Source organism: Ailuropoda melanoleuca, chromosome 16 (genome assembly GCF_002007445.2).
Source record: "Ailuropoda melanoleuca isolate Jingjing chromosome 16, ASM200744v2, whole genome shotgun sequence".
Taxonomy (NCBI): Eukaryota; Metazoa; Chordata; class Mammalia; order Carnivora; family Ursidae; genus Ailuropoda; species Ailuropoda melanoleuca.
The window spans coordinates 13,636,829-13,645,732 of NC_048233.1; the positions used below are offsets into that span (position 1 = coordinate 13,636,829).

General features: G+C 48.8%; 1 pseudogene; it reads right to left on the minus strand.

The window, feature by feature from the left end:
* Positions 1 to 1,035: 1,035 nt before the first annotated feature.
* On the minus strand, positions 1,036 to 8,904 carry LOC100468823 (annotated as a pseudogene).

Here is an 8,904-nt window from a genome sequence, read left to right on the forward strand (position 1 = left end):
CTCTCAGCACTGGTTTGATTACTCTAACCTAGAGGTGCAATTCACCAATACAGGTTTGCAGAGTTTGACTTTGGAGGATATCAATGCCCACTATATTCTCTGGTATTGGAGAGATAGAAGTCTCATGTTCTTCGGTAGCGATGGGGAACACCAAATTTGCAGGGTCAAAAAGACCTTTCCGACCATAACTGTTTGCCCTCCATAATCATCGATGGTGCTGAGGGGGGCCAGGAAGCTTCTGAGGGTTACAGTGTATTCGAGTACATTCGGCTCCAGCATCCACCAGAGCCATCACCTTTTGCTCATTTCTGGAGAACCAGTGAAGAGTGAGCTCCGCGTGAGGCTTCTGGTCACCTCTAACGAGGTAATCTTGGCTTGCATCCTCTACCTGGGGCATGGGAGGCATCTACCCTAGATAAGATTGTATCCCTGAGGCTTCTGCTAGAGCAGATGGGGCATGCATCAGGGAGGGTAGAGGCAAATGGAGTAGGTCTGAGCTGCTGTTTTGGCTTCCAGGCTTTCCACATAGCGTTGGGTTGTTGGTCTGTCTGTTCAGAGGGGATTCCCGCAGCAATGAGGTCAAACCACACTTGTTTCCAGGTTACTTTCATCGGACTTTACGGCCTTTTAGCCTTTCCAGCTCCCTCTCTGTCCCGGGTTTTTTCACGGCCCATGCTCATTTCTGGGATTTGTGTCTCCCCCAGATCAGCAATGGATCAGCCAACATCGTCAACGTCTCTCTCACGACTGGGCTCAGCAGGGATATCAGGTTCCCACACCAGATGCTGGGCTGGAGTATCTTAGCTTTCATTCCTGCAGTGAATGTGGCCTGATCAAGGCCTTCAAAGACAGGGGCGTTGATGGTCTGTCTCATTTCCAACGTCCTAAGAATTTCCTTTTCCTTTTCTTTTTCTTCTTTGACAGATCCTGCTTCAGGTTTATTTATACAGATAGCCCAGGAAGACACCAGGCCCTGCAGATAGAAGCCCAGGGGTCACACGAGTCCTCCTGTCCTCACAGAGCAGATAGAATCCTCTACACTGGAGTCTTCTTTGGGGCCTGGGCACCTCTGGGAGCCAGAGCTGCAAATGCAGACTGGGACTTGGTTTGAGCCTTGGCCTTGGAATTTGGCCGACAGAGCCCGAGACCCTCGGCAATACGGGCACAAGCACATTTCCAGATCACGGGGTAAGTGATGTAAGCAAGCTGGCTGAGCTCGTGGCCGCGGCCCTTTGGGATCATGGGCTTTATCAGGGCCTTGACAATGTTGGCACATACGCTCGTGGCCTTGGGCTTATTGACCTCCATCTACTTGAGGCCCTTTTTGTTGTGCTTCTTGGCAAAGTGCATGTTCCTCAGGAACTTGGGGTCCACCCTCTTAAGAGAGTCATATCTTTGTGATGGGGCTTCTTGATGTCACTTCTGTGCCAATTTTGGGACTGGTTGTGGGTGGTGTGGTTCTTGGATTGGGCAACGTCTGCACTGAAGCCCCCGGCTCCCGAAGCGCCTGGGACCGGAACAGTAAGAGGAAGCTCTGAGAACTTCTTGTACCTGCTCTAAAGATGTCCAGGGTCCCAGGGGCCCAAGGAGGTCCTCCTCTTGGGGCTGCGCCTCCCTGCAGGCTAGACTAATCCGGTCTGTAAGGGAGTGAGGCCCTCAAATCTGAGGGCCCTGCAGGCGCTGCCCGAGGGCAGTGTAAGTGGGTGACGTTGCTCCTTTTCCCTGCCTCTTGCGGGGTCAGGGGGACGCTGTGGCCCCTCCTCTCCTAGCTGTGCGAACCACACCCGGAGGCTTTTCTGGGCCTTTCGAGGGAACTGGCAGCTCTATCAATAGCCTCGGGGCGGGGGGGCGGGGAGGGGGAGTATGTTCTCTGGTCACCAACGTTCCCTGAATTGGGGGCTCCCTACTGGCTGGGGTTGCCGTGGCTGGGCTGGGGCTTTCCTTTGTGTTTGGGGCGGGATGGCAGGGGCGTTCCAGGGACTGCAGTGTCTATCACCACGCCTCCTTGTCACTCTTGCTTCCTTCCCAGGGATGCCCTTTGCCCCAGCATGCTAGGTGCAGCTTCTCAAACAGGTGCGGTAAAGCAGCCAGCGTTTTTGGGGTGTCCCCATACTCACACATGGTCTGCAGGCCTCTAACCTACGGGACCCCCTCCCCACAAAGAAGAGATGCCCCCTCGTGCGGTGAACCCCCTTCCCAGGTGAAATCTGAAACCAGCCGCTCACCAGCAGAAAGCAAGGAGATAAGGAAGGAAGAAGGCAGGCGGCTGCAGGCTGGTAGGGGCCGGTTTCATAAGCAAGGGAACTTACAAATGCGGCTTGTCCCGAGGGGCAAGTGAATCCCTGCCCCGGCCGCCAAATCTTGAAAGTTGATATGGAGGCTTTCCCTGGGTTCAGTCACGTACACCAGGCAGGGTTCTCATCACCACGTCACTGTCTCAAGGCCACGGCCTTGGCGCAGCTTCTGGAAGTGGGGCAGGCAAGCCGAATGTATATTTCAAGGACAAAGTGGGAGGTGAGGAGCCTCCAATTGCCAGGTCCAGCCCATGGGTCAACCTGGGGTCACGCCCTCTTGATGACCTCTGCCGACAACACCTTACAGAGAATTAATAGTACACAGATACAATGGAATGAAATGAGAATCAGTACCAAAAAGGTATTGTCAACCTCCCCCAAACCTGAAAAAAATTTAAAAACACACATTTAAATAACTCATGGATGACAGAAGGAATAAGAAGCAAACTCTGAAAATACTTAGAACTCAAGGATACTGAAAATGCTACTTGTCACCGCTTGTGGGATTCAGCTGTGGATTGTTCGGTGTCTGTCTCCCTCAGGGAGGCCGTGGGGTGGGGCTTCCCCTGTGTGTTAGGTTTTTACTTAGGCCCTAGCACTTTTATTTTCTAGCTGCTGTATGTTCATTTATGAAATAGAACCTAGTACCTATCATTTTGTCAAAACGGAATTTTTAAGGGCCAATGATCCACGTCAGATTCTGATTTCAGCCAGAAGTTGTGTGACCATATATTGACTGTCGCTAGTCCCTGGAGCCGGGGTGGGAGGAGTGCCGTCTTAGGACTCACTTTGAAGGAGTTTCGAAGGGCCAGTGAATGAGGTTGTATATACCCTGGACATTTTCTAGCCTTTCTTAACAGGATTCTTTGAGAACACTGAGCCCTAATGGCCAGAGACGTTTTTTGTATGTAACGAGTTAACCTCTTTTATGCATCTGGAATGGATTTTAGTTACGTACCATTTGGGGGTAATTAAGAAAATAGTCACTTAAATAATTTTCTGCATTCCGTGGTTCCGATGAGGAATCACAGTTGCAAAAGGCTGTGAGACATGGCCCCGACAATGGAGTAAATCCTGCACTGGCCCTCTAGGCCCTGGGTCCTCATACCTGGGTTCAGCTCAGGGGGTCCTGGTCTTGGGGAAGAAGTAGGTGACCAATGATCAAGTAGAGCCGTTGACAGGCCCAGACCCTGGACTGATGGAGCGCATGCTTGAGACATCCTCGAGCTCAGGCTGAAGATTTCCCCCTTGGCCTCAGGGCTACCCTGTGTTCTCCCTCCAAATCCTCTCCTTGACTTTGGAGCCACATGAAAGCCATTCAGTTCTTTAGTAGAGAAGAGGACGACTGTACAGGACACAGTAAAGAGTGGCCACTGGACTAAGTTTGAAACTGGAGTAAGAAAACAGAAATGTAGACATGACTCTTAGGGTATCGTTTTTAAAATAATAAACACTAGCAACAGATCCAAACTTCACCCTTCTTTACTGAGCCCTGTGTCCCCAGGAATCAGGCATTCAGCAAATACGCTTCTTTGAGTTCTGGTTACCAGATCTGGGGAGCAGAAAAAAGATATCCAGCCCAGGTAAGTGTAGAAAATATTTATCTCTATAAATATGAGACAGAGGGCGACTGAGGGTGAAGAAGGTATAAGACACTTTGGGATTAGTCAGTGATGATTAAGTATAGGCACATTTCCAATAGGACTAAAGAATAAATACAAATACCAAATAAGTAGTGTTGAGAAGGGGAAGTAAGTAATAATCCCAAGGTTTTAATTGCATCATTGGCTTTGGGGCCTGGCCAACCTCTGTCCCAACACTGGCCTTGACTTTGACCAGCTGTGTAATGAAAGGAAAATTGCTCATTTTTATGGCTCCAGAGTCTGTAAAGCAGAGATAACACTTCAGCGTTTGTTGGGAGCTAAATTAAAGGATGTCCCAGCACCCAGTAGGTGTTTAATAAACGTCAGAGAATAGAAGAAGGCTGGCGTCACAGACAGAAATGGATGAGTTGGGAAAAGGTCTTTCTAGTTCTGTGGATTTCTGGAAAAGGGGAAGGGTTTGAGAACTCTGATGGATAGGTGGTTTTCTCTAAAGATATCATGGATGACTACTTCTGTAGAGTAGAGCCAGAGAATGCTATTCGATTTCCCTGCCGGGCTTGACAGAAAGGGTAGAGACTTTGCAGGCAGGCAGATGTGGTTTCAAATCCTGTCTCCACCAATGAGTAGTGGCAAGTTGTGTTAAGACCTCTGAGCCAGAGTTTTCTGTTACAAAGTGCAGTATCACTGTAAGGATTTATGAGATAATATCGATAGTGTGCCAAAGAAATGCTCGCATTTCTATCTGATCTGCCACTTTTTTTCAGTTAAGCTGGACATAGGGTTCAATTTCTTTTGCCCTTCTTCCCTAAAGCTTAAGCAGTCCCCATCTCCAGCAGCCAGCTCTGTGGTTCTTTTCTGTGGGTTTCACCCTTGTCCCCTGGGCCTTCCTGGTCACGGAAGTCTCAGCAAGAGAGTGGAGAGAGGAAGAAAAGATCAAGGATCTGGATTCACTTCTGCAGGAAAGCTCTAGTTCCTCATTGGCTTTCACTCAGACCTGTATTTAAACTTCTCTTCTTTGGGAATGAAGAAAGTAAAAGAAAAGCTTTGTGCCTCCCTTCAGAGAGTGAGTTGAACAGAATGTGTCTGTAGTATGTTGAATAAAGCCCCCCCCCCAGATATCCCCATGGCCTGCAAATGTGGCCTTATTTGGCAAATGGATCTTTGCAGATGTAATTATAGATCTCCAGATGAGAACGTTCTAGATACTCTGGGTGAGCCCTAAATCCAATAGCAAGTGTCTTTATAAGAGACACAGAGGGGATAGACATGGAGAGAAGAGAAGGCCATGGACATATGGAGGCAGGGATTAGAGCCATGGAATCCACCAGTAGCTGGAAGAGATAAGGAAGGATTTGGAGGGAGCATGACCTGACACCACCTTGATTTCATACTTCTGGACTCCAGGACCGTGAGAGAACAGATTTCTATGGTTTTATGCTATCATGTTTGTGGATATTTGTGATAAGCAGCTCTAGCAGTCAATACAGTATCCAATCAACACCATCATAGTGAATATACGTACTACTACTAACAATAGCTGCTCTGTATTGAGCATGAATGGAAGTTTCTGGAAGCTGCAAGTGAGGACCTGGCTTCTCATGCTATTCCCAAACTGTCCACTTTCAGCAAGCCTGACTGTGGTATGATAAAAAATATATTTGGTCTTTGGCCCTGTTTCTGGCCTGAGAATTTCCTGAGGAAACCCTGAGAATTTCCCGAGTGGTAGAGTGTTTTTTGTATGCTAAAGAGTTGGCCCCTAGATAGGGTCGGGATGAGGGCCGGGTGCCAGAAAAACGAACCGACTGTGGAATTAGAGGGTTGGAACTTTCAGACCTGGCACCCACCCCCTCACTGCTGAGAGCTTAGTCCAATGGCTAATGATTTAATCAACCATGTCTACCTAATGGAACCTCCACAAAAGTCCCTAAACAAGGGGAGGGGTTTGAGAGTTTCTGAGTTGGTGGACCCATCAAAGTGCTGTGGGGGTGGCCCATCTGGAGAGGTGGGGAAGCTCTGCACGTGCCCCTGGGCCCCCACCCCTTGCTTTATGCCTGTCTTCATGGGCTGTTCCTGAGTTGTAGCCTGTATAATAAACTGGTAATCGTTCAGTAAAACGTTTTCCTGAGTTCTGTGAGATATTCTAGCAAATTGTGGAAACTGAGGAAGGGGTTGTGGGACTCCCAATTTATAGTGTGTCTGTCAGAAGTATGGGTGGCCCTCTGGGACATGTGACTGGTGCCTGGAGTGGAGACAGTCCTGTGGGACTGAGCCCTTACCCCGTCGGGTTGATGCTAATCTTGAGTAGCTGGGGTCAGAATGGAATGAATTGTTGGTCACCTAGCCTCAGAGTCAGAGGATTGGTTGTTGGTGTTAGAAAAGACATCACATATTTGGTATGGGGAAGACAAAAGTCCCACGTTGACTTTTGTTTTTTTTTTCTTTTATTGCTTTAAACAAAAGAACAGCACCAATTTTTCCAGGGTATAGATAACTACTAGATCGTAGATTTGTTGGCCTTCCCTAATTTACTAGAAGAGTGGGCATTCCTGCTTCACTTTAGCTGATCCCCAGGTTTGGACCCTTCTCTTAGGAATTTGTCACTGGAGCCATCAGCTGTCTGTGCCTCCCTTGGAAAACCCAGCATTGCTGCCCCTTCTAGTTCATTGTTTCTGCATTTTGGCTTTTAATATTGCAGAGGTCAGGTCTTGGTGAATCACCTATGTGTGTTTTTCTTCAGGCCTGACCAGCGGCCATTACAAAGACTCGTGAGGAAAGCTGCCCTCTCCACGCCAGCCGGGGTGTCCCGCCCATGCACAGCAGTCTGTGGAGGGTGGCGTAGACAAGGACCCGGGCAGTCTTGCTTTTTGGCTACTATCATTTCTAGCCCTGGTGCCTTCATTCCCAGGTCTCTCTATCTGAGGCCTTGGCCAGAAGTCCTCTTCCGGCGTCTCTGGGGAGACCTTACCTGCAGCAGGAGGAGAAAGAACCCCCAAGTTACTTTCCTCCACTCTGATTCAGTACCCAGTACTTTTTCACTCCTGGCCCTTCCCCCCTCACCTCCGATTGACCCTAGAGTGCATAGGACGGCCAAAGCCTTTTGTCTGGGGCTCCCTCAACAGTGAGACAACCCCTCACTTATGCCAATCCACCTGACCCTCAACTGGGGTGCTGTTCCATGGGGGAAAATGGATAGGGGGGAGGCAGAGTTTTCTCTGGTTTGGGACTCTTGCTCGTACCATCGTTGTAAGTGGTCGGAGCCTTAATTCCTTCACAAATATCCAGTTCCTGACAAATCTCAAGTCACTCAAATCTACTAAACCATGGTTCCCTTTCATCAAACATATGTGAAGTGCCTACTGTATTCCAGGCACTGTGCTAGGCTCTGTGATACAGAGATGACTGGACCATAGTCCCTGCCTTTGAGGGAGGAGTTCATGGTCCAAAGGGACCTAGAAGGTAAACAGTTCATTTCAACAGTGTGGTGAGTGCTGTGATGGAGGTAAGCTCAGTTGCTTTAAGGGCACAGTGGATGGTCACTAGCAGATGTCAGGGGGGAAACTTCCTTCTACCACTGGCAATTAAACGGACACAAATCAGGTGAACAGGAGAAAAAAATTAATTTAATTTTGTATGTAGGGGGGGCCTCAAAGGTATGACACCCAAGGTGTTTTTCTACCTTTTAGACAAAGAAATACTAAATTTGTTAAGTCAGTCAAAGAAAGACAAATACCGTATGACCTCACTCATATGTGGAATTTAAGAAACAAAACACATGAACATAGGGGAAGGGAGGGAAAATAAAGTAAGATGATATCAGAGAGGTAGACAAAGCATAAGAGACTCTAAACAACCTGAGGGTTGCTGGAGGGGAGGTGGATGGGGGGAAGGGGTAACTGGGTGATGGGCATTAAGGAGGGCATGTGATGTAAAGAGCACTGGGCGTTATACGCAACCGATGAATCGCTAAATTCTACCCCTGAAAGTAATCATACAGTATATGTTAGCTAACTTGAATCTAAATTAAAAAAGAAAAAGAAAAAGAAAAAAGAAATAATAAATTTGTGAAGAACTATAAGACAAAAACTTCAGCCTTGGGTAATAATTAACGAAGAAACTAAGCCGATTTTGTTTACACAGCCTTCTCGGTGCTCAATTCCCTATCTCTGGTGATAAAAATGTCTCTCTCTACCTCCCGGGGCAGGGAGGCTACCTTTTGCAGGAGAGATTTCTTTCCTGCTTTTAGGGGGACAGAGGGGGAGTCAGAGTGTCCTTCTTGCACTGGCTTTTCTCAAGTAACTTTCACTCAAAAGAACCAACACGCCAAAGTGGCATATTCTGGGGTGGCCCACCCTNCCAAAGTGACATATTCTGGGGTGGCCCACCCTGAACCCCCAAACACGGGAAGGATGGGGAGGCGTCAAGGAGTAAGAGGAGGTCGTATCTGAGGCGAATCTCAAAGCACGAGTGAAGAATGTGCGGGAGACGTGAGAACAGAAGACCCCACTAATCAGACAGCAACAGCTGACAGACCCTTCCGTCAAGAGAGAAAAACTAAAATTTTAATCAGGGTGAATGACCGTGCGGAACAAAGCAGTCCACACAGCCCGAGATGGCCAATTTCACAAAATTCAGCAACATTCCCAGAAAGACCCCTTCCACACATCTTCTCCCGCTCCTCAGTGGCCGCCACCCCCTGAGCCCGCCGCCAGAAACGTCGGGCTCCACCCTGCTTGTCCCTGTGCTGCTCAAGCCTGGCGCCTGACCAACCTCGTCAAGGGCACAGATTTGTGGGCTTTGCCTGTTGAACCCCGAGCCCAAGCCTTCGCCTTGGGAGCGTCGGCTTCCATTTGTAGCCGAGGGCCGCGTCTCCCCACGTTGGCAAACTCCACGGCAATAGAACTTGCCCTTGCTTCTGACCAAATCTGCATTTCAGGAAGTTTTGGTGACACATCCCTGGGCCATGGAATCCGCACAAGCGAAGTCATCATCCCTGTCAGCCGTGGCAT